The sequence below is a fragment of the Megascapheus bottae genome, chromosome 2 (assembly GCF_031878675.1).
Source record: "Megascapheus bottae isolate mThoBot1 chromosome 2, mThoBot2.hap1, whole genome shotgun sequence".
NCBI classification, from domain to species: domain Eukaryota; kingdom Metazoa; phylum Chordata; class Mammalia; order Rodentia; family Geomyidae; genus Megascapheus; species Megascapheus bottae.
Window position 1 is genome coordinate 94,478,560 of NC_143510.1, and position 25,457 is coordinate 94,504,016.

Below are 25,457 nucleotides of genomic sequence, written 5' to 3' on the forward strand. Positions count from 1 at the left end.
CGCCGGGCACCCGGGACTCATTCACGCGGCGCGAGCCGAGGCCGAGGAGTCGGCTGGCACGGCTGGCAAGGGCAGAGCGGCCGCCCAGCTGCGCGCCGGGGCACGGCCGGCTTCGAGGCGACCCCTCGGGAAGGTGAGTGCTTTTCCCACGTTCGGGACCTGGGATTTAGATCGTAGTGAAGCCATGGCTAAGAAGGGCCCTCGGTCCGGGCGAGCAGGCCTGCCACAGGAGGGGGCACCCGAACGAGCTTGCTGTTGAACCCCGAACTGGCTAGCTTGCAAAGCAAGAACTCCAGCCTGGGCCCGGAACGTGCGGTTGGTGATGCACAGCTCTGGTCTCAGGTGTGCCAGCTGCTAGCCAGTGAGAATTTCGTGGCGCACATAAATTCAGCGCTTGCAGTCACCTGAAACAATGGGAAGAAAAGAGAAAACACTGTTGGGAGGGGGTGTTTGGGAATGTTACTGGAGACCCTGGCCCTTTCCAGAAAGGCTGGAGAGAGAACTCTTGTTTCCGAATCACTCCATCTTCCTCCTCTCCCACCGACATGTTTGCAGAGCTGATTTTAGGGCAACCCCTTGGTCCTCGTTGTAGTCCGGGTGTACTGAAAGGTCCCAGCCAGGAAGCTGTTGTTTATGGTGGTGTAAAAAAAAAAACCACCCATAACTTTTTGTAATAAATGCCCCTTTATAGGTGGCTCCTACACAGGCCTGGCTAGTGACCCTGGGGAGTTTGTGGGAGCAAGAAAGGGGTGAAGGAATTCTTCTTTGCCACAATTATAGGGCAACACTGAAATTAATTTTTCCCAAGTTGGGTTTCAGAAGCCGAGGCAGTCTGCACAGGTCAGCAACAACCTCTTTTTATTGTAGCTCGTCAGTTCCGGCTATCCTAGATTTTGCAGCGTGCATCTGTACGTGTGTGTGTGTGTGTGTGCGCGCGCGCGTGCTGAACCTGGGCTAAAAACGAAACCTGGTGATGAAATGGGCTTTAGTAACGTAGTGGGGCTGCAGCTGCGTCCTCCCTGCTTCTCCCCACCTGGTCAATGTCACTTGAAAAGCCTTGCCCGGAGTTCCCACCACAAAATCATGTGGACACCCCAGAGCTGTGAGGTGGCACTTGAGGCCTGGTTTCCGGAAACGTGGACAAGGCTCGAGTAGTCCAGGCCTGCTTTCTCGGGAGCTGCCCGAGCGTTCCCCTGAATCCTAGGGAAGTACGCGTGCCAATAAGGCCACCTTTCTTTCCAGAGTATCTTCAGCCGAGCGTTTGCTTCAGGAGTCACTTTCTCCTCCTTGCCCCCAGCCTGCTTTCCCCTGGCCCTCCCGCTCCTTGTTTTGAGTTCTTTATTTATGACTTTATCAGAGCAGCTAGCAGACATGCCATTCGGTGTCAGAAAGCAGAGGCACAGCTGCAGAAGGCGTGCCACTCCAGCCGGGAGCAGCCGCTTGGCATGGCGCTGGCGGTGATGGGTTAGTCATTAGGAGAAGCTCCAGTTCCCTCGTGGCCTCGCCTGCAGAATGCTGGAGACATTTTCTCCTGGTCCACAGAAGAGAGGGCTCAGGGGAGGAGAAGTGGGTGGTATTCTGCCAAGGCGGTGGAATATTCCCCAGGATTAAAACACCACTCCCCGAAAAGGGGGGGGGGCACCGTGTAACCTCTGCTGGTCAACGGGCCAGACCTAATAGGAGCAGGAAAGGCTGGAGAATCGGGGAGGCGGTCCCGTGGCCTTATTGTGAGTCTGTTCTTCATCAAAGGTGCCCAGTTCCGGTTCCATCTACCTCAAAGCACACCCTGGCACACAGAGGTGGGTGAGGTGGGATTCCTTAGCATGCATGGTCAGGCCAGATGTGCTAGAATAGGCTATCTTGACTTTTATTTTTTTTTTAATTATAATTTTAGGCAAGAGGAGGCCTTGAAAGTGAAACTGGTGGCTTGCCTCGTCTTTCTCACTGCTGAGAAAGAACGGGTTGATCCTTCATGCCAGATTGGACTGATGGGAGTGTGGGCTTCAGATTTTCTGGTGTGAAGCTCGGGTCAAGGCTACACTGGGACCTCACTGGGCTGATTTCCAGAGCCAGCGGGCCGGGCCGGGCTCACTGTGAGGCGGTGTACAGGAATGAGACACGTCGTCCCCTCCACCGATGTGGGCATTGAGATGCTGGGTGAACGGTTGTGGGTGGGCAGCCAGCTTCCTTGCCAGAGACCGTGCAGAGCTTTTTGGCAGGGCCCTGGGGCCTGGTCCAGCCTAGCATGGACGCGGTCCTACACTGGAAAGCAGGAGAGAGGCTCCAGGAGGATTCTGTTGGCCCTTATAGGACCTTCCTTCCATGGAGGCGCCTTCCTGTCCAGGGACAGCTCTTGTGTTCTTTCAGTGAGGGGCATTGCTTGGGAAGGGAGGAAGAAAACCACCATCCCTACTTTGTGTGTCATTATGGTCCATTTTTGAGGGTGTATTTGCATGTTTGGAAGACAGATGGGAACTCTGATAGAAATCTTAGCCACAGTTCTCAAGTTCATGTCAGGGCATGGGTTAAGGGCACCCCAGTTTTCAATCTGTCCTTGCCTCCGGCTCACTGTGTGATCCAGACAAGTCATGTCACCTCCCAGAGCCTATACCCTGATCTCTAAAGCAGGAACAATGCAGCTGACTGACCCAGAGGATACAGACAACATTATTTCCATACAGTTCCTGGCGCATGGTCCAGAGGCACTAAATGGCTTCTGCTATTGTCACTGTTGTAAGCAACAATCTCTGTGATTACTACAATAATTTACTATTGCTTATTGCTTCACATAGCTATATATACAATGTCTACATACATGTCAGATGCTGTGTAGGCACTCTGCTATGTGACATTCTAAGCCACAGCAATCCTGGTTTCCCCAAAGAAATTTGTCCCCTGACCTGCAGGTGGTTAGCAGCAGAATGTAGATGGGCAGCGACTTGCAAAGCCAGCACCCCTCTGGTTCCAGAGACTTGGTGTGAGTGTGACTGTGTGAGTGCGGCCTGTACCTCGCAGGAGCTACAGGAGCTGTGTTCAAGGCCCCCTGGGGACCTGGAAGCTGACAGAGGAGGTGCCCCTTCCCAGGCCGGATGGGGGCAAGTCAGAAAGTGGCACTTGAGAAACATAGCTGGGTGCTGGCCCTGGGCCTGACTTTTGCTGCCTAGAAAAGTCCAGAGTGTTCCTCGAAGAGGTCAGCGCCCTTGTTGGAAATACAGATGGCAATTTGGAGGAAGGTCTCTGCCACTGCTGAGTGTGCCATTTCTCAGCTCTGCCTGGTGACCACATGGCTTGCTTCGGAGAATGTTTGTTCCTGGCTGATCATTCAGGAAGACCCAGAAAGGTCGCCCTTTCTCACAGCACCTTGTTGGAATAAGAAAGCCTAAACCGCACCTGCCATGTTTTCCGATGTGATCAGCTGACCAGGGAGAAAAAGCAACAATTGTCTCCGAGCAGAGACAATGGGTCTTTTACATGAACTGTTTGTTCCAGGGGTTGGGGCAGTCGGTGGAGCCGAGCATGGGGTATTGTAGACACTGGCCTCAGAGTCAGGGATGGGGATTTACAGGCAAAAGACAAAGTCTGCTGCATAGGAGTTTTGGGGATTGCAGTAGGCTCGTCTAGCTTGCTTTGTTGAGTAGTCTGAACTTTCACAATTTTGTTTTCCTTCTCCTGTGATCTGCATATTTTTTAAGTCCACAGGGGTGTGATGGCGACTCCTGGAAAGGCAGCCAGGTTTCAGACTGTGGGCTGGAGGAGGGCCCGTCAGGATAGGCCTGGACAGCCTTTGTCTGCTAGGCAGCTTGCAGAATGGAAGAGAGAAAAAGCCAGGACAAGCTGGAAGGCCGTTGGACTTCTTTCTCCGTGTAATTTGGGCCACTAGTTGCCATTTTTCTGTGCCACCTACTCCTGCCCAAATCCTGCTCGTGGGACTTGGGAGTGGCCCATAGGTCCTAGGGGAATCTGGCCGGGTTAGGCAAGCCCCTACATAGGCCCTCAAATAAGCTCCCCATGGCAGAGGGTGTTATTGCTGCTGAGGAGGAACTTAGCCTTGAGGGAGCATGAGAGGGATATTTTCTGAACCAATAGAATGAACAGAATCCCCTCCCCCCCAGACCTACGCACCCACTATCGCTGTGCTGGAGCCCTGCCTGGCTATGGGTGACCAAGAGGGCCAGGCCAGTTGCTTAGGCCTGCAGAGAGACTCCAGTCTTGCCAGGGCTTGTAATGAGTGCACTTGGACATGCCAGCATTGGGGCCACATTGGGAAGGACCCGTGGCCAACGACCCCCGGTCACTTCAGATGGACCTCTGAATGAATACCTAATGCAGCCTCGAAGGCTACGTGCAGGAGTGATAAAGTTGAGATCACAGGAAAGAATGCAACCCTATGTTATGGGGCAGAAGAAACAGAGAATACAGGTTGTCTTCACTTTGGACAGCAGGAGAGGAGGGCAGGAAAACTTAAACGTTAAAGATGGCAATTTTCGTTGTGTGCTAGCAATCATAACTACTCCAGAGGCTGAGATCTGAGGGTTACATTTGGAAGCCACTCTGGGCAGGAAAAGTTGATGAGACATCTTATCTTTATTTAATTAGCAAAAAAAGTCAAAGTAGAGCAGTGACTCAAGAGGTAGAGTACTACCCCTGAGTAAAAGAATTAAGGGACAGCATTCAGACTCTGAGTTCAAGCCTCAGGATCTGTGCGCGTGCCCGCGCACACACGCACACACGCACACACGCACACACACCTGCACACACACACCACGCAGCAGTTTTGTGATCAGCATTTGGATAGCAAACTTCTGGCTGGAATCTAGATTCTGGAGGCTGACTCTGCTCTATGTCCTGGTCACCTGTGAACAGTGAGAGACATGGAGTAGGGATGCCTGAGTGGTGAGTGTGGTGGATTGTGACTTGTGAAGTAAAAAGGAAAAAGGTCCAAGAATACATTAAAAAAAAAAAAAAGGTTCTCTCTTTTCCTTCAGGATTAAAGATGCCCGGATGCTGGCACCTTCTCCCAGGGAGACTGGGCTTTTTCTTTCCTGTGAGCCTTCCTCGCTGCTAACATCTCAGGTGGCAGGAACAAGATGTAGCCAAAATATTTGCCTCGTGGGAACTCGTAAATCCCCAGAATCCCCTTTCATGTGTCCAAGGGAGGTGTTTACACTCAAATCAGGTGTTTATCATTACGTTTAGATGATCATAAATGGGGATGCTAGGGCTTTGCCTTTGCAACGTCAGTGAGAGAAGCTGTGGAGTACTCAGGACCGGAGGGGTTTCTGGCCTGGAGAGGTCCACGAGTCTCAGGGTCGAGATGTCAGCTGTCAGCCCCCAACCCCCACGCCACCACCAGGAAGAGCGGCCTACTGATGCCGACTCCAGCTGGTACCATCCAGAGACTGCCAGATCTCGGGGCTCCCCCAGATGAACCCATGGCCAGTCCCAGTGCACCCCCGTTCTGAGCCTTTGGCGGCCAGTAAGGCTTTCTTGGCAGCCAGCTAGACACCGTAGAGCACTCCTGGTCAAGGTGACATGAGGAACGGAGGTTGGCACTGCTTCCTGCAGCCCTGAGTCTCAGCCCCTGCCTCCTCGCCCTCATCTCGGCGGGACCTGAATGTCCACCCAGTCATCATGGCTTCCCCGTGTTGTAGGCTGGCAGGGCAGGCCCCCGTTCCACAGAGCATGGAGGACTGTTCTCCTCCTGGGGCCCGGCTCTTGGCAGCCATGCCAAGCTGTTGCTGGCACGAATTCCTAGCGATCCTGGTCGAGCACATGGCATCGGAATCCTACCTGCTTTGTCTCTGGCGTCAGCTGGCGAGCGGTCACGTGGCTGTGTGCGTGAGACCAGAGCTGGAGACCAGAGGCCCCTCCCGGGCAGCTCCCTCGCTCTAGCTCCCTCGCTCTGCCTCCCCCTGCCACCCCCTCCGCACTTCGGCTTTCAGCATGACAGTATGAACGGGCAGAAGGCGGTATTAAAATAAAACAATCCAGTCAGCTCAGGAGCTTCTGTCCCATGGGGTTGAGGCAGGGTTGCGCTGCCCCTCTGTTCTCTGCCTGGATTTCTGATGGACAGAAAGGACCCAGTGTGCCCAGAGGTCAGGTCATCAGGTCCAGTTCCCCAGCACGCAGGCTTTGAACCTCTGGAGGAGAGGCACCCTGGGCAGTAGTCCCCCGTGCCCATATCCTTCTGCACGGAGCTGGCCCCGTGGCCATGCATCTTCATGGAAATGTCTCAAGGTGAGCTTGCCCAGCCTACGTGCATGGAGGAGAGCATGGCAGAATTGGATCCATCTCAGCAAAAACACCTCCATTGAGCAGTCCATCCACCTGGACAGGGGCAGGAGGCCACTGCCCAGGGTGTGACCTCCGTGGCTGTGACCACAAAGGTTTGTGAGAACCTTGCCTTCTCTTCCTTGTCCACGTCTGCCAGGTCTTTCTGAGCGCTCTCGTGGCTGTCAGGAGCCTACCTACAGAGCACCAACCAGATGCCAGGCCTGGTGCTTACCCTGTCTTTACAGCCTGTCATCTGAGTGGCCTGGACTGGTAGAAGCGGTTAGCCCCCTTCATAATGTGAATAGGGAAACTGAGGCCAGGAGAGGTTGAATGGCTCACCCAGTCAGCAGCCAGTGGGACACAAGGCTGGATTCAAGCTCATGGTCCGGGCCTCAGGCCACGGCGGGTGTTTAGAGGGGTGACTGCAGGTCCTGGCTGAGAGCTGCCAGAGTGAGGTCGGGGCCTCCCTGCTGAGGGAAGCTGCCGGGTGCTGGCCGTTGCCTGCTCCCTCGCAGAGCCCTGTGTGGGAACAATGCGGCCTCTATCCCAGGGAGGAGTGAGCCAGGCTGCCTGGATTCCTGGTGGCACGGCAGGGCAGGCGGTCACATCATGGCGCTCGGGCCATGCTGCCGTCCACAGGGCGGGCTGGCTTGTGCTCCCTCTTGGCCAGTCCCCGCCTTTTTTTGGTGGTGGGTTTGGGGGCCCAGCTGCCCGCCTCTGCCACGTCTGCCCATCCTCCCAGCACCCACGAGCATCTTTCAAAAATTCTCGGTGGGCGGGGCCAAATGGCAGCGGCCGCCTCTGCCCCCCCACCCCCCGCCCCGGGCAGCCAGTGCCAGATGAGAGCTTGAGACAAAAGTAGCATTTTCCTGGTCCCCCTGGGCTGGCAGCAGGGCCTTCCCTCGGCACCACTTGCTCCTGGCATTTTTGCCTCCGAGGGCTGGGGTGGCCTAGACTCAGGCGGCCTGTGAGCTTGTCGGACCAGCGCTGGCACTGGGGGACAGCTTGCTGCCCAGTGGGGTGCCTTCTCCTCCCCTGGGCAGGAAAGGGGACATTATTTGCACTTCCTGGCATTTTCCGAAGGCGCCTCTGTCTTCCAACACTTGGGTAAGTGACCTTCTCCCCTGCGCTCCAGACAAGCCGAGGGCCCTGCCATCTTGTCTTCGGTGCCTGTTACATCTCTGCTTCTCTATCTAATTGGCTTATCCCAAAACCCAAATTCTATTTCATTTCAGACCCCCCCCCTTCCCATCTTGAGTGCCAAATACAGCAGGGAAGAGGCAGAAGCCATTTCTTTTTAAGATCCCGAGTGATGGAGCTTTAGGCATTGCACTGGAAATGCTTGTTTGTTATTTTGCAGTGGCTCTGTGCTCGATTTTGACCTGAATATACATTGAGGGAAGCACGGGTGGGTACAGCCGCCCTTTCATGTCTCCTTGCGTTGCTTTGGGGGGTGTTTGGGGGGGTTCTTCATCATTATTCTGTCTTATTTTCTATTTTTTTAATCTTTGGTGGCAGCAGTTGTGGCAAAGGGAAAGCATCATCCGTGCCCTCAGCTCCTCCTAGCAGACAGGCCACAGGCAGAGCCGGGCACCCCGAAACAGAGGCTCTTTTATTTTTGTCCCCCCATCTCTAAGGCTACCACTCCCACAATTTAGGCATCCAGTTCTTTCTGCCTTTCATTTTAGTTATTTATTTATTTTAAAGAAGAAAGAAAAGCTTGCTCGCTGCTTTTCATTTTCGTTCCCCCCCCCCCCTGCCCTCTGCCCAGTGTAGGGAAAACGTCAGAGGTTGTTGTGAGTTTTGCTTATAAGCACTTGCTTTGAAGTTTGGGGTTTTCACCTCACCGTGCTGTGCCTGGCTGGGCAGGAAATAGCTGTGGGAGCCCTCCACTGCTAGATGGACTCTAGGGGACCCCTGTTCCATCCTGGCCCCACTTGCAGAGCTAGACCCGGCCATGGAGAGTCACAGATCTGGCTCCCTGGGCTGGGAGTCCCCCACCAGCCACCACTGTGAGTTCGGATGGTGGTTGCCGACTGCCTGAGTCTGGTCATCAGCTGTCTGAACAGCTGGTTTCTCATTTTTAAATTAAAAGTGGGGGTGAGGGCGTGAGCTTCACTAGCCTAGTGCCAGGCTCACCTCTACCATCTGGCAGGCTGGCGAGAGCTGTTTTGGACATGGCCTGGTGTACCATGTTTGAGGGTCGTTGGGGGTCTTGATTTGTGGGGACTGGAACATGCAGAAAGTTCTACACTGCTCGAGGAGGAGAACTCACAAGCACATACACCTTTCCGTGCATCTAGCCCGGGGTGCAGGCTCTGTGCGCATGGGCAGTCAGCAGCCAGCCAGCACCGCCACCAAGCACGGAAACAGGCCTCAGCTCACCCAAGGAGCCTTGGTGGTGGCTTTTGTTCTTAGATTAGTTGTGTATGTGTGTGGGGGGGGCAGAGGGTCTGGAAGCTGCAGAGACAGAGGTGTGCAGCAGAGGTCATTGAAACGCTGTCATGATCACGGCAGACACATCCTACTCTTGAGAGCTGGAAGATTATTCCAAACAAGGGTTGAGCAAGCAGCCATTCCACACTGGTGGAAAAGTAAAAGTAATGGGTTAAAGACAAAAGAAGAATGTAATGTATTTTAAAGGCAAGTGAATCAAGAAGATAGAGACGGCCTAGGAAAAAGGGGATGTTCAGTATTTTTAAAGAACTTACATTTTTAATAGCAGCTTATATCACTTATTTTTGTATAGTTGATGTAGGTTCCTTAAACTCTGGAATGACAGGTGGTAAATTTTCTTGAGTATTCATCTGCCTTCTTTTTGTACCAGGTAGGGATACATAGCAGAAAGATAAATTTATATGAGCATTTTCACTTCAAATTTGTATTTTCTCCTGCAGGTAAGTTCAGGTACCATCTTAACTGCATTGTGGATTGCATACCCCTGGCTCATCCACGGCTGAGCCAGTCCAACTGTCATCTGAAGTTCTTAACTTGTTTAATACCTGACTCCCCCATCAGCAAAGTACCACAGGTTCTGGCTTTTTTGCTTTTGCTTTTGTCCTTTTTTTTTTTTTTTTTAATTGGGCACAATCTAGCATTCTTTTGCTTTTTTCCTTTCTTTCTCTTTTTTTTTTTTCGAGTGGAGTTGTATTTTAAGCATGTACCACGCAAAGCACTAGCTGCTTCTCCGTAAATTCCACTGTGGGCTGACGTGACACGTTCTCACGGGACAGATGGGCTGGACTCTCGTTATGACTGCCTGGTATTGGTGGGGACACGCATGTGTCATTTGTGGCGTCTGCAATTTTAAAGAACTGAGGTCAGAATAAACAAGTTGTATTTATGTAGAAAAACAGACCTGACTATTTTTTTTTTCTCTTCCCCTGGAAGATTCAGTAGAGCAACAAACATTACCTTTATTAAATTTTCATTAAATTTTTAGTCTTCATCCCTGAAGACTTCAATGCCCTCTGACATAGAACCTTTTCCTTAATTACCAATTTTTGTCTTGTTTGGTTGCCTGAACAGGATAGTATGGGACTTAAATTCCACCTTGTGAGGTGTAGAATTTCTGATTTCCCTATCTCATTTGCTTGCTGTACTGAGTTGACTTACATGCCATTATTTTGAGACCTTTAGGAAAAAAACAGATGATGAATATTTTAAATAATCTCCAAGGTACACTTAAATCCAAACTTTAAAGAAATGTAGCAGGTAATCCACCATAGAATAGCTATAAACTTAAAAAAAAAATTATCTCACCACTATAACAAAGGGCAGAGTTTATTGGACCGTATCAGCTGCACTTGAGAACAGAGCAGTTTTACAGCCACAATAATTTGCAAGTGATAATAACTTTATTTGGGGAATTTGCACATATTATGATGTAAAGCTGGAAGCTTTATTTCCTCTCCCTTTTCCTATTTCTGAGCGTTCTATCTTGCATTTCCCCAAATCTGGATTTTGGTTCTGAGTTCCTATATCATGGCTCCCAAGGAGAGAAAGGAGCTATGTCCCCAACAGAGAATCCTGGCGGCTGCAGCCCCTCCCCAGCCCTGTTTGCTATTGGTTAATGGGAATATCGTGTTGTTGTTTGTTTGTTTAAAGATTGTACCTGTTGGTGGAGATGTTAGTGACTGAGAGGAATTAAAGGGAGAGGAAACATGCCATGGCTGCCTGGCAGACAAGCTTCGTTAGCCTCTTCTCTGAGCTCTTATAACTCCATCCATTCCCCATGGCCGGCAGCTATACAGGTGGGCAGCTGTCTGCTGCTGCTTCAAAGGCAGAGGGTACTCTGAAGGCAGAGGGCCATGTGAGGCCGCCAAGGACCCGGAGGTTTCAGCATGGCTGTGGTTGTGCTGAACCGGCTTCATCCCTGTGCCTTGGCTACCACATGGCCTGCTGCCCCTGCATCTAGGAAGAACACACACTCTGGAATCTGGAATGAAGACCTGGGTTCAGGTTGAGCTTTGTCTCCTGGATTCATTCCCCGTCTTGTGTGGGTCCTGGGTCTTGAACTCAGGACTTCGGCACTGGCCCTTAGCTTTTTTTTGCTCAAGGTTCGCATTCTACTACTTGTGCTACAGTTCCGCTTCTGGCTTTTTGGTGGTTAATTGGAGAGAAGAGTCACAAAGATTTGTTTGTCCCGGGCAGACCTCTAACCATGAGCCTCAGACCTCAGCCTCCTGAGAAGCTAGGATGACAGGTGGCGCTCGGCCTCCTGGTTGTCTTGATCAGGGTCGAGTGATTTCCACACCTTGGTTGGTTCGTCTGCGAAACCTAAGCATAAAGTTTGTGAATGTTGGAGTGCTTGCTCCGTACATGAAGCATATGGTGTTGCTTCCTCGCAGTGTTTCTGAGTCCCAGGGCTTTCTGCCATGTCCTGTCCTCAGAGAGGCTACGAGGCTTCTCAGGGTCCAGTCAGCTGACAGTGGCGGCCAAGTCAAGACGTTTTGTGGCCCCCCCAGCCGCTCGTGTGGAGCCCCTGCTGGTTTTGATGCCGGGGTGAGTGTGGTCCCGCTGTGCAGACAGGATGCTTGTGCTCCCTGACCAGGTGGTGGCACGGGCGCCATGGTATTTGTAGCCTCGCATGCCATGGCCTCGTGGCATGGATCTACTCAGACGCCTGTGCGTGTGCACAGCGGTCTGCGCACACATGAACATGTCTCCTGGGTTCTCCTCAGACCCCTCACCTGGGCCTGGCTCCCGTGTCCCATTTCCACAGAGGTGGACAACTGGCATCTAGATGCAGCGGGCCAGAGTGTCCTGGACCTCGCTGGTGCCCATGAGATGGGCCATTCTCCCCAACCTGAAGCTGCTGAGGCAGAGGTAGGGGGAAGCTTCCCTGGTGCAGGGCATCCAGTAGCACTTGGCAAGTCCCAGGAGCAGGTCTGGGGCAGGCCCGAGCTGCCTTCTGTGCCGGCCATTTGCAGGCTGGAGGCATGAGCAAGGCTCTGTCTTGGGCCCACAGAGGAAATGGCGGCAGGCAGGCCCAGGACGGGCCGTGGGTGGGCGGGCCCAGGCGGGCTGTCTCCCCCCTCTCCAACGAGCGGAAGCCCTGCTGTGGCCGGTCAGCTGCCAGCAGCCGTCCTCCAAAGAGCTGCCAGTGGGCCTGCCTCCCGGCAGGTCTGTGTGCCCACATGTGGTCACACGTGACCTGCGTGCTGGGCCAGAGCTCAAAGAGGTGGTCTGGGCACCAGTACACCTTCCTTGCTCCGGCCTTGGCAAACATGGCTGTCAGGACCAGGCCTCGCTGCTCTGTCTTCAGAGTGGCAGGCTGAGGAGTTGTTTTGTGTCAGGGGACGCCCCTGGGTGCATAGGTTTCCTTCAGTGTGTCTAGTAGGAAGAGCAAGGAAGGAGGCTAAGGCTCCTAGGGGTGCCCTGCCCTCCCTTACCTTAGTTTCCCCACTCGAAGAAGGGAGGGCATTCGTGCCCACAAGCCTCTCTTGGAAGTATGAGGCCCCCGTGTCTGGCTGTGCAGTGACAGGGTTGCCTGGATGGGCGCAGGCTGTGGATGGGTCCTGAAGAAGGGTTGCACAAGGCCAAGAGATTCAACACAGACTAGATGCAGGGTGGGGATGGGCTGCTGCCGAAGCCCCCGGGAGTAGGTCAGCTGGAGGGAGGAGGTGGCATGCCGGAAGGCAGCCTGTCTGCCCCAGCGGGCACAGGAGCCTCTGGCCCCATTTCCTGGGCACACAGCCCTGCCCAGGATTCCTGAAGTGGGTGTGTCAGTGCTTGGGGCACCGAGGTGGGCAGAGGGAACCTGGGGTTCCCATGCCTTCCCCTGCCAGGGCCCTGGTTATACCTGGGACTGCATGGAGGGGGGTCTCCCAGAGGCCGGCGTCTGAGATCTCCACCCCACTCCTGTGCGGGCCTGAGTGACCTCACCACAGAGGCCTGCACAGTGGCCAGGGCCAGAGGCCCCTGCTCCATACGGTCTGTGTCCTGGCCAGCTCAAGTCTCAGTTGTTACAGAGCTCAGAGAGCATGTTTCTTGGCAATGATACCTGTTGGAGGCCTGAGGCCTGCAGGTGGGCTGTGAACCCCCCAGGTGTCCACCACGGGCTCCCACACCAGAGGGAGGCTCTGCCCTGAGGTGGGCGTCCTGCTCAAACAGTTCCCCCCTGGGGCTGCCCAGCTGAGGGGCTCCTGTCAGCCGTCTGCAGGTGGACACACATGGGGCCGAGCAGGCCAACACAGCCAGTGTCCACAGCCAAGAGAGAGTGAGGCCAATCTGGGCAGGCCCAGTAGAGGACCTGGGTGGCAAAAACCCTGCTGTGGCTCAGCGGAGAAAGCAGGGCGCCCTTGGCCCTCTCCGAGCTACATGTAACGGCTCTGTAACTGTGCTTGGCTCCATGCGACTTAGGTGAGTACCTACTAAGCACCAAGTCCAGGCCAAGAACTTTACCTCCATGGCGTAAAAAAAAAAAAATCAATTTTTAGCTTTGATCTGCCCAGTTCCATTTCATCTCAGCATCTAATAAAAGCCAGCCTGTGCTGGTACCGTGCCACTGCTCCAGCGCACGGAGTAAACAGGATGGACTTTGTCCCTGTTGGCGTGGAAGGAAATTCCAATTGTGAGGGAGGGGAGGGTGTGAAGTTTTCTGTGTGGGAAAACTGGAGCTCAGAGAAGTGGAGGAACCGCCTAGAGTCACACAGCACCCTAACCCAGACGTCCCCAGGCCAGACGGAAGGCTCCTTCAGTGGCTTTCCTGCACTATCTTCCCCAGACACGTCACACTGAGATGAGCCTCTCCTGTGTTCTAGGCCTGTGTCACCCTACTCAGGGGACACAGAGGACCTGGCCTGGCCAGGTTGCCATCACCTGATGCCTGAGACCCGCTGGTTTGGCCTGTCTGGGACATTGGGACACCTGCTGGCCCATGGCTCCGTGCTGCACGGTCTGGGGTATGGTGGGACCCCACGCAGCTTGACGGCAGTCACCTTGTCCTCAGTGTCCTGCCACCGGCAGCAGCCCCACACAGGCTTCCGTGCTGAACTCAGAGCCAGCACCAGCTCATGTGGGGACCAGTGCAGTGTGACAAACAGCAACTGTGTCAGGCAGACAGGCAAAAGAGCCTTCGGAGAGACCCCAGCCAGCTATGCAGGTGGCCTGGGTGGACGGGCTTGTGTCCCTGGGCCCACAGAGCATCGCCTCTTTGCACGCTTGTGTCCCTGGGCCCCGAGCCCCCCATTCTCCAGGACGCTGACACACAGAATGTGGGGCTGCAGCAGCTCAGGCCCAGGATGCGGGAGGGAGCTCACACGCATTGAAGGCCTGGCCTGAGGGGCTGCCTTGATGTCCCCAGGGCCCTCCCTTGCATCCTGCATCCCCACAGGCCTGGTGCAGCAGACGTGGACACGCTCAGGAGAGGCTGACTGGGCGGCTAGAAGACAGTACATGTGGGCCAGGCTTGGCTGCGGGAGGCTAGAGCCAGGCTGTGGCTGCAGGGCCCCTCGTCCAGCCTGGGGCCTGCCAGGCACCGCTCCCCCAGCCAGTGCAGGCCACATCTGCTGCAGCAGCCATACCAGAGCTCCACCTTCCCCATCCCCATGGAAACCAAGGGGAGAGGCTCTCCCGCTGACTGGTTTCCATTAGAGAAGCCTGCTTTCCTGAAGCCCCGAAGTCCACAGCCTCCCCACGGGGTTCTTCCCGCATTTACTGAGCACCACTTGGTGTGTGCCAGGGAGGCCACGAGTCAGAGCCTGCCTGGCCTGGCTCACTCCACCAGGGATGCCTGCAGGCTGCAGCTCCCAAACCCAGGACGGCTCTGGAGCTGCTCCTGCACTGGCAGGCTCCGACTCGCAGACGGGGAGGCATTCTGGACCCCGGCCTCTGGAGCTACCCTCCCGGCCAGGCACTTTAGATAACCCCTTTCTTCCTCCAGATCTCAGTTTACCCACCTGTAACACGACAGGGTCCAAGTGTTTCTTGAGTTCCTTGCAGGGAGAGAGGAGAAAATGGAGCGGCACCAAGGCCTGGGGTTCTGTGTGTTTTCAGAGAGGCCTTTGAGGGAAGGCGTCATGGGACAGGACGGAGATTGTTACTGACAGGCGGAGAGCCAGTGGAGCCCACGGCCCCTGGTGTGGAAGGCCCGCCTCGCAGGGTGGCCTGGGCAGCCATGCCCATGGTACCCTTAGTGTCCTGGGCACCCAAAGACTTGGCTGAGAAGGCAGTGAGCGGAGGCTCATTGTGCCTACAGTGGAGCCCAGAGGGCTGTGGAAAGCCCCTGAGGGGTGCCTGGGGGTCAGAAATGTGGACAGAAAATGAAATCCAGCTTGAAAACCCCACAGCTGGCTCATCCCCAGGGAGCCCGAGAGGCCTGGGAAAGCACTGCAGCTTGCTGGCTTTCCAAGCGCACTCTGGGCTTGTTCATGGCCAGAACTGCCCTGGCCCAGGCTGGGTGCGGGTGGTGCGTCGCCCTCTTCCAGGAGCTCCTCCCGGAGGTAGGGGCGTTGGTGCTGGCCCTGGGGACCTTCTTTTCTTAGCTTGGATCTTAGCCCCTCGGCACTGTGGTGACATGCCGTGGGCCCCGGTCTCTGTGGAGCAGTATGAGTTCTAGGGCCCTCTCAGGCCCACGGGCCAGTGCCAGAGCCCGGGCCTTCCCACACTGTGGTGCACTTTGCCTGGTGGTCTGGAAAGCCTACTTTCCCTTGCACAGCCTTGGGGTCCTCCTCTGTAAAGTGGGAGTGTGGCCCTGACCCTAGGGTTTGTATGGGAGCCAAATGACTGGCCAGGGCGGGATAAATGACAGCAGAGAGCTGGGACTGCTACCAGCAGTTCATGACTAAATCAGGTCACCGGCCAGAGAGTGGCAGGTCCCCACATGGGGACGGGAGCAGCAGGAGGGACCTTCTCAGAAGGGCACAGAATTGCAGCTGGCAGCTGGTAGGGACCCCGGAAGCAGTCAGAGAATGTATACCAGCAGCAGCCGACGAGGTGGTGGTGATTGGTGTGTGTGTGTGTGTGTGTGTGTGTGTGTGTGAGAGAGAGAGAGAGAGAGAGAGAGAGAGAGAGAGAGAGAGAGAGAGAGAGAGAGAGAGAGAGAGAAACGAGAGAGAACACGCACACCAATCCTGGGGCCTCACTCAAGGCCTGGGTGCTGTCTCTGAGCTTTTTTGCGCAACCTGGTGCTCTGCACTTAAGCCACAGCTCCACTTCTGGCTCCTTGGTGGCTAGTTGGAGGTGTGAGTCTCAGGGACTTTCCTGCCTGGACTGGCTTTGGCCTGCAACGTTAGATCTCAGCCTCCTGAGTAGCTAGGATTACAGGCGTGAGCCATGAGTGCAGTTATTCTTCCTTTGATTTGGCCAAGGGCCTGACTCCATCCCCACTCAGTTGTCCTGTGCCCACCTTCACCTCTGGTAGCCACTTGGCAGCAGGGGTTGTCCTTGTCCCTGCAACCCGCTGGGCAGGTGTGGCATATTCAGCTTCTGCCTCAAGCAGGGAGAAAACTTAGGCTGAGATGACGCCACCATCCTGCACACACACACACACACACACACACACACACACACACACGCACAGAAGGAGGCTGCTGGAGCTAGTGTAAGTGGCAGGCTGCAACCTGGCCCAGGCTTGATTTAGACATAGAGGAGACTGGGGTAATGCAGGAAATGAAGGAAATTTCCCCAGGGAAAGGGGGAAGACAAGACAGAGGAGCTTAAGTGCCCAGATAATTATGAAGCGTGGCGTGGTGATTTATGGCAAGGCGCGCCGGCTCTTCTGGCTGCCTCCTCTGCCCCTCCCGCTCAGTCCCCTGTGCCCTGGAGACCACTGCAAGGGAAGAAGGGAAGGAGGGAGACCTGCACGCGCTGCCCAGTGCCCAGTCTCTAGTTCATTTCCTGGAGCAGGGCCCTGGGAAGGCACAGTGACCAGACAAAGCTCTGCTCTGTGCTGGGTTGGGACATCTGTCATCTGGCCTGACCTCACAGAGCCCAATGCATCCCAGCTCCAGATACCTGTGAAGTCACCGGCCTGGGGGTCCAGCCCCTCACTGCCTCTCGAGAGGCTAAGACCTGAGGATCACAGTTCAAGCCAGCCCAGGCGGATAAGTCCACAATAGTATTCTTATTTGCAATTAAACACCAAAAAGCAGAAAGTGGAGCTGTGGTTTAAGTGGTAGATAGAGCACCAGCCTTGAGAGAGAGTGCCTGGGCCCTGAGTTCAAGCCCCAGTACTGACAGGAAGGAAGGAAGGAAGGAAGGAAGGAAGGAAGGAAGGAAGGGAGGGAGGGAGGGAGGGAAGGAGGGAGGGAGGGAGGGAGGGAGGGAGGGAGGGAGGGAGGGAAGCAGGAAAGCTATTTACCCTCTGGTATGCTCTCCCCTAATAGAGGCTGGTTCCTGGCAGCTTAACCCGCAGTCTACAAATCTTCCTCACACATCCTTGAACCATCAGAGCCGTCTGGCCCCAGTCTTTCCTTCTTTGCTTTCTGTGCGCACTGGTCCCATCCATCTGACGTAGGTCTCTTATGTCTGTAACATCCAATACAAAATACAGATTGCAAGGCTCCCCACTGGTCAGGGCACAAGGTGAGCTCTGCGTGGTGTCAGTCTCTCCCTTCCAGCTGTGCTGGTGCTGGCAATATAATGCAGTGGACACCTGTGCATCCCACCAGGAATGCCAAGGACAAGTGGAGAGAGTGCATGTCCATGTACACATGCAAGTCCTATGAGACGTGGAGCCCCCTGTGTGGGGCAGCACGTGGGATGGAGTATTCACCTCTGCCTTTTCTTTCCTCAGTTTCTCAGAAGCTTGCTTAGTGAGCAGCAGCCCTTCTGCAAGGGAAAGAAGATGTTAATTATAAAACCACCTGTCTCAGCCGGGAGTTTGGCCTAGTGGTAGAGTGCTTGCCTACCATGCGCGAAGCCCTGGGTTTGATTCCTCAGTACCACATATACAGAAAAAGCCAGAAGTGGCGCTGTGGCTCAAGTGGTAGAGTGCTAGCAAAAAGTGTCCAAGGATAGTGCCCAGGCCCCGAGTTCAAGCCCCAGGAACGGGGCGGAGGGGGGGAGAACCAGACCTGCCCAAGTCATCGCGTTGTTCTTTCTGCAGAGAGAAATGTGCTGGGGTAGGGAGGCGACATGGCCACAGGGTGCCCTTGGCTCTTCAGAGGGAGCAGAGGGGACGTGGGGTCCACGAGGCCCGCCTCCCATGCCCAGCATGGCTGCTGAGTATAACCCCATGCTGCTTACTCGTTCCTCATTTGTGCCTGGAATCGGCATCTCTGCGTGCACCGGGACCCAGCCTTTCCAGGGTGCCAGAACCGGGACCTGACAGTTTCCTGATGGAAGCAGCAGCTGGTTCGTGGCCCTGCCCCGGGTGGGGCCCAGGTGACCATGTGCCTGGCTGGGGTTGGCTTCTCCAGGGTAATCTCGGCACTGGAGAGGTGTTAATGGCTTGTGGTGAGGACCTGCTATGTCTGGCAGGCTGCAGGAACCAGTCAGCTTCTTGCTCACCTCTGCCACTTGTGCTGCAGTAAGGTTAAGGGCCCCCTCTTGAGCTATCAAAGTGGGGCTCAGCTGGGTGTCATGGCGCACTCCAGTAATCCCGGCTACTCCGGTGGCAGAGATTAGGAAGCACGAAGTTCAAGGCCAACCTGGGAAAGAAGTTATAGACTCGTCTCCATCAAGAATCTGCATGTGGCGATATGTGCTTGTTCTCACAGTTCGTGTAGGAGGCAGAGGTTTGGAGGAGAGTGGTCTGAGGCCAATCATGGGCAAAGAGTGTGAGATTGATCTGAAAAATAACCAAAGCAAAAGGGGCTGGGGACATTTCTAGTGGTAGAGCGCTTCTCTGCCAAGTAAGTCCCTGAGTTCAAATCCCATTATGGCTTAAAAATTCAGCACGACGGGGAAGGGGCAGGAATGCTTGGAGAGGCCAGGCTCTGAGGGTCACACAGCCTGGAGGCATCTGCTTGACTGCCCGGCTGGAGCCTGTGTCCCTTCCAGGGACTGTGGTGCTGTGCGCCAGACTTGCCCTCTTCTCCCTGACCACACAGCTGCAGAGTCCCTGCCTCAGGTGAGGGCGCTGGGCAGGGCCATCACCCTGGTGAAGCAGGGAATCTGGAGGTAATGGCTGCCCAGAGTTCGCTGGCACATTCTGAGCTCCTCGGCCCTCATGGAGCTCCTGTCCTGGGCACAGCATTGCCCAGGCTGGCCTTGGTCCTCCCGTGGAATTTCCCCGCATAAATCAAAGGGTTTTCTGTGTAACTCACCTTGCAGGGAGGACATCTCTTGCATGTGACCTCTGTGGAGGACAAAGGTTGACAGATGAAGACTTTGGGCCTTCTGGGGACTTTGTACCCACCGTAAAGGGGGACAGTCCATCCACGCATCTCTGATGTGACTTTGCTGGTATGAGAGGCCCGGCTGGGACTCTGAGCCTCTGGCCCACAGCCTGCACTCAGCAGTACCCATCTCAGTCATCAAGGCCCAGGCATTTGTAGAAGAGAGGCGAGGGAGGGGTGTATGCAGCCATCTGGCTCAGTAGTGACCCCTTGCATGTCCTCGGGGGGACAGGAGAGAAGAGTTCTGCCCACCGAACCCCTCTGTGCCCAGGACAGGGAGGTCTCACAGGTTCAACCCCAGCCCCGATGGGCCACAAATCAGAAACATAGTCTGGATTGGCCCTATCACAAGTGACCACCACAGGGACAGAGATGGCAGGCCGACCTGAGAAGGAACAGTGCTGTTTGGATTTATTTGTCTACCAGGAGCCCTGGGACTAGAGCTAGGAGTGAGGAGGTGGGAGCTGGCACTGCTCAGGAAACCAGGTGGGGTCCCCATCCTGGGGTGTGGGGGTCACAAGCTTTGCTGTTTCATAATTGAATTAGGGGAAGCGGCAAAAGGCTAAGGAAGCAGTTGACTATTCCAGAGATGTCTCTGAAACCAGAGGATAGCCCTGTCCTAGCACTGCATTCTGGGGTTTGGACATAACTGGGGTCCTGGCCCCTGGGTAGCCCTGGACCTCCATCTTAGACCATTTAAGGATGGAGTCTTAGCCTTCGGAGCCATCCCTGCCCCTAAAACCAGAGTTCCACACACCGAACACCAGGGAAGCTGCACCCCTGGGCACCCACGACGGCCCCTAGACCTCGTCTCTTCTCTGAGGGACAAAGCTCTGCCGTGAACTTGCCTGAAGCCTCATCCAGCGTATCACACTGACTTTGGCCAGTGTTATAGGATACCCTCTGTAGCTGGGTCTGTGGGCACCCCACGGTGCCCTGCCATGCAGTTGTGGGAGCCTGAGCAGGCGCCTGCCCTGCAGCCCTTTGATGCTTAGACCTTCTTTTCCTATGCGGACCTCAGAGTGGTGTGCCAGCAGCTCTGGGGAGGGCACCTGCGTCTTGGCCCAAAGGGAAGTGCAGGCCCTGCTGGAGTGGGCACCTCTGCAGGTGGCAGGCAGGGGACCGTGCAGGAGACTGTGCATCCTGCGGCCCCCAGGTAGGGCTTTGGCCCAGGCTGCAGGTAGGGGTCCAGCCATCCAAGCAAGGGTGGTAGGACCTTAGTGCTGTCTGCAGACCTAGTGGCATCCCGTCTTCCTCCTTCTCTGAGGAGCAAAGATCTGAAGGCCAAGCAGGACAGCATGCCCCGCCAGGTCCCCCATTCTGTCTGCAGAGATGGGAGCAGGCTGGTGGAGGCCTGGGTGTACCTGTGGGGAGCCTGCACTGGACCTTGCGGTCCTTAGGCGTCAGCTGAAGGAGGCTAGAGGCATGGCTGAGGGGTGAGTGCGGAGTGATGTTCCCCACTCTCCTGTCCACAGCGCGAGGGCACCCCAGAGGCCTGGGCAGCCTGGCCAGCCAAGCTGTCCTGCAGCCCAGAGTCCATGATGCCTGTGCCACGGGGCGGGGGGGGGGGCAGGAGGTGGAAAAGCGTCAGTGACCCTGCGAAGCTGAGATGTGTGGGGAGGGAAGGCGGTGGGGCCTGACCCTTGGCCCCACCCTTGGCCTCCTTCGCCCACCGTGGCACCCAAGCCACTGTTTGGGAAAGACCCAAAGTCCTGTTTGCACTTCTTATACCCTGATATCAAGTGTTGTTCTAAGACTGGGTGGATAATGGAACACTTCCTGCTGGGTGCCAGGTGTGGTACCAGGGCAAAAGCCATGCATGTCCCTGCTTCCAGACCTGGGGGAAGGCAGGCAGCACCCAAGGGACCCTCGCCTGCGGCGGGAGGGAACTAAGCAACACTTGGCGTAGGTGGTGGTAGAGAGCGGTGGGTGCCAGGGAGGTGTGGGCAAGGACAGGCCTCCGGGTCCCTCTCCCCCTCCTGTGCTGGGCTGGTCCGTGGCCAGGCAGCCTGGGGTTTTGGTTGGAGCTGGGTCAGGCCAGAGGTGGGCAGGACACTGGCTGTGGCTGTCCTGCAGTCCTCAGCTCTGGGGATGTTGCCTGGCCACCGCAAGGCGTGACCCACCGCCTGCGGGAGCTTGTGGGTGCTGCTGAGAGGTGGGGGAGGGGAGCGACGCCTACCCTGGCCCTGCCATCCTGAGTCGACATCTACCAGGCTGACACCTTCATTTCCTTGTGTCTTGCAGACTGTGTCGCCTGCGTTAGAGTGCCGCCTGTGGAAAGAGGAATATTGGAAGGCCCTCCAGGTGGAGTGTGGGGTGCTCAGTAAACCCCAGAGTACCCGTGGCTTCGGTGAGTGGGCCAGGAGGACCCCCTAAGAGGTGGCTAGAGCTGGGGCCCCAGGAGCAGAGACTGTCCCAGTGGTCTAGGTTGAGACAGCGTTGCCCTGGGTCTCAATTCACAGGGGTGGCATGAGTATCTGAGACCCTGGGCCAGGAGCCCAGCCCCACTGGGGCCACATGGCTTCAGGTCGGCATCCAGCCTTGGGGACCGGAAGTGGCCCAGCCAACAGGGCCGGGTGAAGGTGGCCAAGTGCACGATAGTTAGGTCTGCTGCGAGTCTTGGAAGTGAGGACCCTGTCACAGGTCCTGTGGGCGGGACAGGACACCTGCCCTGCCTGTCGTCTGACGCCTGGCCCCGTGGAGAGCCCTGAGGCTCTCTGGCAGGGTCCTCGCTTCCAGGAAGCTCCAGTGAACTCCCCACCATGCAGCCCCTCCAGGACTCACACCGCACAGGCCCAGCCACTCCCTACGCTGAGGGCTCTGGGGACAGCCACAAAGAGGGGCCGAGCCACAGCCTGTAGTCAGATCTCCTGGGGTCCCAGCCCCCATCTCCACTGCTCTGACCACCCCTCTTAGGACTCTGATTTCTTACCTAAACACAGGGTATCCAGCCCAGAGACAGTGGCACATACCTGTTATCCTAGCACCTCAGGAGGCTGAGATCAGAGGATTATGATTCAAATCCAGCCTGGGCAGGAAAGACCATGAGACTCTTACCTCCAATTCACCCACAGAAAGCCAGAAGTGGAGCTGTGGCTCCAGCAATAGAGCACTAGCCTTGAGCAAATAGAAGCTCAGAGACAGCGCCCCAAGTTCAAAACAACCCTAGGACTGGCACATACAAAGGCCATCCAGACACCCCTCCTGCCCCCCTGCTAGGATACCCGGGAGAAGAAAAGGCCCCAAGCTGAGCTCAGCAGCAGGCTCTGGCCAGAAGCTGGTCCACACACCCTGTCTTCACTGAAAGTCGGCAGGAAAGGCTCACAGGTGAATGCACACACTGGCTCGAGACTTGCCACTGGCAAGAACAGCTAGGGACAGCAGGGGCTGCGTAGATCTAAACAAGTAGCCAAGGAAATCGGGGTGGAGGGAAAACTTTCAGTTGTCGGTATTGACCTTTCACTTCGGCTCTGAGCTTCCTGGTAGCCAAAGCAAAGAGAAAAAGTGACATTTTGGGAAGACCCACATCAGCAATGTTGTTGAGAGAGAGCTGTGCCTCAGAGGTTCCCAAATCCCTGGTCAGGAGAGGGAGAGAGAGAGAGGGGCGCGCCATTGTCCTAAGTGCCACCCTAACTCTGAATACAAACATCTCAGCTGGGCTAGGCCTGAGCCAAGCCCACCTTTGAACTTGCCTCTCTCTGGTCCCCTAACCCACATTTTTGCAGCCACCCTCTGCTGCTGACTGGGGTCTCCTAGTGAGCGGAAGGAAGGCCTGGTATTTGAGCATAAGGCCACATGGACAAGATGACTTCCTGGCTGCAGGCTGCCGGGAGCTCTGGGTTCTGGTGGCTCCTGAGCAGGGCCCAGGCAGCTCGGAGTGCCAAGGTATGGATGGGGTATATAACCTCCACACACACACCCTGGAGCTACACCCCTAGACTTAAACAGTGTCTCTTTCTTCCAGGTCCCAGAATTATCCTCCGCCGCCCCCGCAGGTGACACACACGGGCCGCCCAGCTCAGGTTAGTGCAGCCTTTTGGTTGTTGGTGCAAGTCATGGCTGTCACCTGTCTCACGCACGTGCGCCCCGAGGCTGACAGGTGTGCAGTACCTCGGCCCAGCCCCCAACAGCCTCTGGAGCTGAGGACGGGGCTTTCAGGAAGGTCTGGGTTGGGCCCAGGTCCACCCAGGAAAGGGAACTGGGGCCCACTTCTGAGCCCCAGTGGTGGCCAGGGCGTCCTGAGAGACAGAGACTGTGGGCAGATTGCATTGTTTGGGGTGTCACAGCTGCCCTGTGGCCTCACCGGGGTCCTGCCGTGCTAAGAGGCTGGCTATGTCCAGCCCTTTCCCCGAGGAGCACGGAGTGCAGTCTGAGCCCCAGGGCCCCGTGAGACCACATGGGGGCAGGGGTGCTGCTCCCCACTCCAGGAGCAGGCCGGCTCCACGGCTGCCACCTGTGAGCCACCACGCCCTGGTCTTTGTGCCTGTGTGGGGGTGGAGGCCAGCAGCCAGCGCCTGGGAGAGGGGCAGATATATGGGGAGAAGGAGGAGGCCCACAGGACCCCGATGGGGGGAAGGATGGAGAAGAACATGGGATGGGGGCGGAGGAGAAGGAAATGAGCATGAGGAAGAGAGGAAGCAGAGCAGGGCACCCCAGAGCCTCAGGCTGCCCTGGGGAAGTTCTTCAAGACCCAGGGAGCCGTGGGTCCTCTGTGAACCCCACGACCACCCCACAAGTCCCAGCACATCCTGTGACACCCCCTCCTCAATTTCTCATGGACGGACTAGGACCCTCAGAGTTCCAGCCGCGGAGCTGTGTCCTCAGAGGCGGGCCCTTCCTGGGGTAAGGCATGGAATGTACCCATGGGTCTTGGGCTCCCAAACCCCACCATCCCGTGAGAGCCCCCGGAGCCTGTGTTTGCAGTGGGATCGGGCTGTAGGAATTCAAACCCAGGGCTTTACCCCAGGGCTTTGTGGCTGCGGGGTCTCTCCCTCCTCCTCACCCCCTCCTCCCCTCACCAGAAGTCCCGAGGGATCACTGCAGGCTGCTGCCCTGTTCCCACTCAGGAGCTGCATGAATGCAGGGGCCCGGGCACCCACCCTGGATGCCTCCATGTTGCCATGGCAACCCCACGCTGCAGGGAGGATGTGGGCGCTACCCCAGCTCTACTTGGGTTCTGCATCGCTCATCCCTGCCAAGGCCTACACCCCCCAATCTCACTGACCTTGCCAGCCCCAGTGCCAGCTGCAGCCTCCTGGCCTCAGTCTACCTGCCTGTGAGGCGAGCTTAGTCTCCACACGGGCTTTCATTCTGCCGAGGTCAGGAGTGGGAGGCCATGGAACCTCTAGCAGTCTCTGCATGAACTTTGGAATAAGATCTACTAAGAGTGTGCACCGATGAGCTTAAGAGGGGCTACCTGGAGCCCCTGTGCTGTCCTGACTGCTCTGGGCTCTCCCCTCACCCCCCCCACCCTGTCCCCAAACCTCAGCATGCCCCTCGGTAGAGGGTCTGTGATTGCTCACTGAAAGGCCGCTGTCTGCCAAGACGGGCCTGCAGAGGCTTTGGCAGCAGCCCTGTTTGTGGGAACAGCCGCCCCTGACCAGAGGTGGATGTGAAGGGTGGACAGTCACTTGACGTGGCACAGGGCTAGGGGAGTCGGCCAGGCCCACTTGTTCGGGCCTCCTGCAGCCTGGCTGTGGCTGTGGAGAGCTCTGTACCCCCCAGGTGGCTGCTGGTCCACCCCTGGCACTGCTGGTCCTGCCAGCTGCTTGTGGATATTTGGGCCTGGGCTGGAGGCCTCCCTCACCGCTCCAGGGGAGCCCAGGCCTGGGAGGTCTCATGGCTGGGTAACATCCAGGGGCACCCAAGTGCTTGGAAGGGGATGACAGGTACCTGGAAGTCTCAGATCCAGAGATTTGGATAGGAGGAAGGTTCTGGAAAGTGGCGCCTAAATGCCTCTCTGTGGCCAGGCTATTGTTGGCTTCAGTGCAGGGCAGAGCGCAGTTTCCAGAGCGAGTGTTCTGCCTCACCTCGCCTCGCCTCCTGTTCTGCTGCCCTCCTGCTCCCCGCCCTCTGCTTCCCAAAGCCTTTGTCTGCCACAAAATGGCCGCCACAGCCTGCCGCCATTTTGTAGCTTAGGCGAGCAGTGGTCTTGAGCGGGAGAAGAGGGAGGGAGACCCCTGCCCACTGCCTGCCCTGAGCAGCCTGGACAGAGCCCAACATAGGCCCCGCCCTGCTTGGCCTTGGTGTAGCCAGCCCCTTGGCAAGGCCGCCTCAGCGGCCTGGCCCCTCACCCAGTGCCACTCGCCCCTGGATACCCCTCCAAGCTGGCATAGCCCACAGGAGTCACCCCCGAAGCCTCCCTCGTGGTTCTAGAAATGCCGTCTGCTGTGTGGAGGA

General features: G+C 56.4%; 1 long non-coding RNA gene across 2 annotated transcripts; it reads left to right on the forward strand.

The window, feature by feature from the left end:
• Positions 1-24,520, forward strand: LOC150067690 (uncharacterized). 2 transcript variants are annotated; one of them, XR_016539704.1, is made up of 4 exons: positions 1-133; positions 21,303-21,408; positions 23,023-23,080; positions 23,846-24,520. It is a non-coding gene; the product is annotated as an uncharacterized LOC150067690 (long non-coding RNA). The 2 variants fall into 2 exon arrangements; XR_016539703.1 differs by lacking the exon at positions 23,846-24,520 and having other exon boundaries at positions 23,023-23,299.
• Positions 24,521-25,457: the final 937 nt, after the last annotated feature.